The sequence below is a fragment of the Vitis riparia genome, chromosome 10 (assembly GCF_004353265.1).
Source record: "Vitis riparia cultivar Riparia Gloire de Montpellier isolate 1030 chromosome 10, EGFV_Vit.rip_1.0, whole genome shotgun sequence".
In the NCBI taxonomy this organism is placed as follows: domain Eukaryota; kingdom Viridiplantae; phylum Streptophyta; class Magnoliopsida; order Vitales; family Vitaceae; genus Vitis; species Vitis riparia.
The window spans coordinates 18246109-18252478 of record NC_048440.1 but is presented as its reverse complement, the minus strand read 5'-3'; positions in this window follow the sequence as shown (position 1 = coordinate 18252478).

The window sequence follows — 6370 nt, the reverse complement described above, 5'->3', positions numbered from 1 at the left end:
GGCTGCCCTACGGAAGAATATGAAACAGAAGGCCTTTCTGTGCCCTGTGCGGCATGGTAAGGTAGTGCTAATGTAGGAGACATGTAGACCTGATCATATGACTGATGAGGTGTCTGTGGCCTATACTACACATGAAGTGATGGTGGGTAGTAGAATCCAGAAGTCTGCCTAATTGTTTGATAACGTCTAGGAGGTCTCTACCTTGCTGAACCGATAGCACCCACATCTCCTAGTCTCTATCCTCCTAAAGGCTTATTCCCTTTCGAATCAAAAAGAGAAGACTCATACCATAATCCTCTAGCTATGCACTTCTCTATACCATATAAGGCTTGTACTAAAGATCCAAAATCCGTATGAGGAAATCCTATCAAGTGCCGAGCAAATCGAGGCTGCAAGCTCCTCATAATCATGCTGATCTGATCCCTCTCAGATGGTTTATCAATAACCTATGAAATCTTCTCCCTCCAACGGGAGATAAATGAGGTGACCGACCCCTCTGGCCTCTGTCTCAATGCCTCTAACTCTCTCCTCAAGAAGTCAATGATAGTATTAAATGCAAACTATCTCAAGAACTCTTAGGCCAAAACATCCTAAGTCCGACGGCGTGATACATCCAATGAAGTAAACCAACGTTGTGTCGCGTCACTCAAGGACATAAGAAAAAACATAACCATCTGGGCCTCATCCAATCCATGGGCCCTCATAATCGTACTGTAAAGCCTCAAATGGATGCAAGGATAGCCAATGCACGTGTATCTCTCAATCTCGAGCATCCTAAACTTGGCCGGTAAACTGGCCACTGGTGCTCCATCAGAATCCTCCCAAGTAATAGGTTCGTCTGAAGTCCTCAACTGCCTCAACCTCTGCTTAAGTCTATCCATACGAGCATATGGGTCCTCTGAGGTCGGGGTAGGCACGGTGATAGGCAACGGGGCAACCTCGATCTGACTATGCAGAGTGAAAGGTATAGCCTGTGGTGCTGACGAACTAGGTGGAGAGGGTGGTGGTACTGTAGGGTCATACTGTGCGCCATCCTGAGGCAAGACCTGTTAGGCCTGCTACCCATTTATCCTCCGGTCGAGGCTAGCTATAACCTCTTGAATCGAAGCCATAGCCGTAGCAAACTGGTCAACAGTAACTATCTATGAGTTTATATCTCTCTGATCTGATATTTGGTCTAACTGGTTTGATACTCTGATCAATCTATCCCCAACTCTGATCCAAGAAGCCGAACCCAGATTGAACGTATCAATGCTCCTACAATAGTGAAAATACTAGATAAGATATGGGATAAGGGAAACTCCATAAGGAATGTCTATCAAATATGTCAAAAAGTAACTTGAAAGTAATCAAACTGATATCCAATCCTGAGCAGATATATAATAGACTATTACAAAGGTAACTAAACCTATCACTACTGAACGGGCTCTAAAGGCTCATAGATGCACCCACGTGTTAGGAAATGAAATCTGATTGAAAGATCTAGGGTTCAACTTACAAGGTCAAGGTGGCACTAAAAAGAAAAGGAGTGTACTTTAATGGATCTCTAGTAGAAACGATCATACCCTCCAGTACGCAAACCTTTGTATGCCTCCGAAGAGACAGGACACTTTCATGCAAGGTGGTCATCACTTCCACACATGCACTACCTCAACATCTTAGGGGGTTTCCTATGGTGAAATCTCTCAAAACTCTCAACACTCAGTGGTTAACTAGAGTGCACGGTGAGCGGTATGGGTGCATCCGAAAATCCTATGAAGTTAAAGCAAAAACCGAAACACACTTGTCACACAACTATCCATGAAACCTAACTCTAGGTTGTATAGGTCTTCAATGATCAAGCTCTAATCACCATCGATATGTCGGTCTCCTCCAGAATGTTCCCAAACATCGATATAGCTCGTCGCTAGACCCTTCTCCTAACCTTTAGCTTGATTAGAGAAACAAACACACACAAGACCTCACACTTGCAAAAGTAAGAGCAGAAATGAAGGAAATGACCGAAACCAGAGGATTGGAGGTAAAGGGATAGGTGTGCAACCCACACAGACAAGCGACATGAAAACACACAAAAAAAGGGTGGTCATGCAACAGGCAGTCAAGCAAAGCGCAGATATATCACTCATGTCCACACACAAGCTAAGCAAGAGTATGACAATCAAGGTGAATAGTGATAAAGACAACATGCTCAAAGACAATCAAGATAATATGTAAGCAAGAGAATCAACACATCAAGTCAAAAGATATATAACTATGAGTCTATACATGTGAGATGAGCAGAACAATCGTGGAAATATTAAAATCACTATGCTAAGACAGGCAAGATAATAAATCAACACAATCAGCATGGCAATGTCTCAAATGGATATAGCAATGAAGCACAAAAAAATCGCTACATCAGAATCCTCAATCAAGATAATCAATCAACATAATTAGTATGTCAATGTCCCAAATGAGTATAATAACCAAGCATGCATCAAGGATAATGACATCAAGAGCTTTCAATGTACAATCAACAGATAGGTACCCACTAATCGACCCATCAAACACCACATTTGCCTCATCTTAAGTCCAAGCTTAACCATTTGTGATCTCCAGTGGAGTCGTCATTTTGTGGACCCCGTATTTTCGCTCGATGCATTTCCACTCGATGACAAAACTCGTTTTTTATTCATTTGGTGAAAAATATGATTTTTTAGAAAAAAAAAAAAAAAACTTGAAATCGCCACTTATTTTTGTTTTATTTTTAAAGAGAAAAACAAAATAAGAAAGAAAAACTCTAAGTGTGACTCCTGAAATAAAAACATGTTTACGAAAAATCGAGTCTAGGTTTGATGGTCAGGTTACTCATTGAGAAGGTATGATGAAAACTGTAACACCCCTCTAAGCCCCTAAGAATGGGTCTCTATTAAATAAGGTGAAGTAATCGTGGTAATTGATAAGGAAATCAATAGATACCAATAAAAGGATCGAATAATAAAACAAATCGTGCATGAGAATGAATAAATAAATGAAGTAGAAGTAAGAGCGTACCTTAGCAACAAGTAATAATGCGCTATCATGGAAACAAGGTTAGTTCAAGTATAAATTTATCACATGCATATCAAATATCAAGACAAAAATCAAGCAATATTCATTAAGCATGACAGTTGACAATTAGAAGAGAAAACGCATATGTAGGGCCCCCACCGAAGCCTAATTTATCTTACATGAATAAGTCTCACAAATTCCATTATTTTTGGAATTATGAAAAGTGTCTTCATGCTTATGTAAAATCGAGACAAACAGAAGATTATTTGAAAACTGGAGTGGAATTAAAACTGTTCGAGAGAAAACTGGATTTTTGAAATTTATTTGAAAATTGGAGTCTTGAAAATTATTTGGAAATTGGAGTCTTGTGAATTAAATTAAAGAATTGGAATTTTGGAAATTAAATTTGAAAGAAATTGGAATTTTGAAATTTTTTTGAGAATTGGGCTTTTGAAAATTAAACTAAGAAATTGGAGTTTTGGAAATTAAATTTAAGAATTGGAATTTTGAAAATTATTTAAAGATGGAATTTTAAAAATGAATAAAGAAATAGAATAATAATAATAACGAAAATAACAATGATTAAATAAATAAATGTGAAAATTGGAATTTTGGAAATTGGGAATTAAATTTGGAAATCGGAAATTTGAAGAATTATTTAAAGATAGAATTTTTAAAAATAAATAAATAAATAAATAGAATAATAATAATAACAAAAATAACAATGATTAAACAAATAAATGTGAAAATTGGAATTTTGGAAATTGGGAATTAAATTTGGAAATTGGAATTTTGAAGAATTATTTAAATATGGAATTTTTAAAAATAAATAAATAGAATAAAAATAATAACGAAAGTAATAATGATTAAATAAATAAATGTGAAAAATGGAATTTTGGAAATTGGAAATTAAATTTGGAAATCGGAATTTCAAAGAATTATTTAAATGGAATTTTAAACAAACAAATAAATAAATAAATAAAATAATAACAAAAAATAATAATGATTAAATGAATAAATGTGAAAAATGGAATTTTGGAGATTATAAATTAAATTTGGAAATCAAAATTTTGAGGAATCATTTAAAAATGTGAAAAATGGAATTTTGGATATTGGAAATTAAATTTGGAAACCGGAATTTTGAGGAATCATTTAAAAATGGAATTTTAAAAATAAATGAACAAATAAATAAATATAATAATGATAATAATAATGAAAATAATAATGATTAGATAAATAAATGTGAAAAATGGGATTTTGGAAATTGAAAATTAAATTTGGAAATCGGAATTTCGAAGAATTATCTAAATGAAATTTTAAACGAATAAATAAATAAATAAAATAATAATAATAACAACAAAATAATAATAATGATTAAATAAATAAATATGAAAATAGAATTTTGGAAATTAGAAATTAAATTTGGAAATCGAAAATTTGAGAATCATTTAAAAATGGAATTTTAAAAATAAATGAACAAATAAATATTATAATAATAATAATAATAATAATAATAATAATAATGAAAGTAATAATAATTAGATAAGTAAATGTGAAAAATGGGATTTTGGAAATTGAAAATTAAATTTGAAAATCGGAATTTCGAAGAATTATTTAAACGGGTACACGATTAACTAGAAACACACATCAGACATCAAAGCAAAGCAAACAAAAATAATAAATAAATAAATAACGCCTGTCTCCTATGCTAATGCTTGGGCCATCAAGAGGCCTAGGTTTTTCTTGTGCTGTCCCAAGAACACTTGTTTGGCTTGCACGTGGCCATTAATACTTTCTAACAAATTAAATAGCCTTTCCCATGATGGCCTTATCAGTAACTAAGGGTTTGTACCTTACAAAAATCACAAGGCAACCATCATTTTCCATTGCATGGTTCGCACATAATCCCTACACCAAACTATTCTTGGATCTGCTGAAGTGGTGCACAGTGCGGTGGCTTAAAAAAAACGCATTCCCATTATCGATGATGAAGATGGCAGTGTCGGTAAAAACTAAACTTTGCAATGGCAATAAGCATCGCCATTGGAGCCCGAGATCAACCTTTCTCCACATTCTCTTCCATTTTTTTGAATAATTCCGAGCAGATGCGATGCTTTCTTTCGTGACTCTTTCTGACTATCGGCTAATGGGATTATCCTTTGTCATGAACATGTCTATTTGTGAAGGTGTAAGGCCATAAAAAAAAATAAAAAAAAAAAAACTGGGGAACATTTTTATAATTTTCCATCAATCCATCTTCGAGATTTCTCTCTCTGCACTGTTTAGGCATGTGGTCAAATGGAACCTTTGCAGATGGAGACTTGAACCCTTTCCGAGTTGCGCTTCATCTAAGTTTGAGAGCAGAGAAGAGCTTCGTGCAGTGAAAGAAAATAAGATTTGAAGGCACTCCTGGTGGAACCAATGACGTGAGCATCCACGGTGGAAAGTGAGATAGGAGAAGGGAGATGTGAGAGTGGAGAGGCGGCCATGGCAGTTTCACTCTCTGCAATTCCGGATCGCTGCTTGCCATTTAGTGGAATAAGAAAGAGGATGAGGAATGAAGGCCTTTACAATGTTCGGGAGAGAAACGGTGTTGTCGCCGTATGTGGCCATATCTGATTGGAGTGTCTGAACGATGATGAGAGGAGGAGCGGCGACAGCCATTAGTCATGGTCAGAGTGTTTGCATGGTAGCTCATGCTCATGGAAAATGAAAGGGAAATGACTGAAAGTTTGTTGGGTGTGAGGGGGATTAGACGAGCATGGTGGTGGGTATGATAAATGCGTGGAAATGGTGTGGAGGAGACGGCTAGTCTTGAGCAATATTCAATGGATTTAAAATTCCGACCTTACAGCCTTTGTCAACAGAGAAACGGAAATACAAACAAAACAGAGCATAACCTGGGAAAAGCAAACAAACAAACAAACCTAGATCCTATTTCGTGTGTTAAACGAAAGATCCAGAACAGGTGGAAGAAACAGGGAGTAGCAACATGATTAATAAAACTTCGTATTTGAAAACAAATCTATACAGCGATCATTTATCAGAGAAGCCCAAGAAACCAAGAAGCAACCAAAACAGAGCAAGCGTGAAAGTAAACTCGAATTCAACACAGCTCAATACGTAACAAAATAAAGTAACGATGCTCAAGCAACAGGAAGAGATGATTAAAAAAAAAAAAAAAAAACTCAATGATAATGAGGAAGAATGAATGAGAAATGCACAAAGAAAACCCACCTGAAATGTTCATTTTTCCATAATACTCGCAAACCCTTTCCTCTGCTAGTTTTTTTTTTTTTTTTTTTTTTTTTGCGCTCCGCTTCCAATGGCTGCCAAAAAT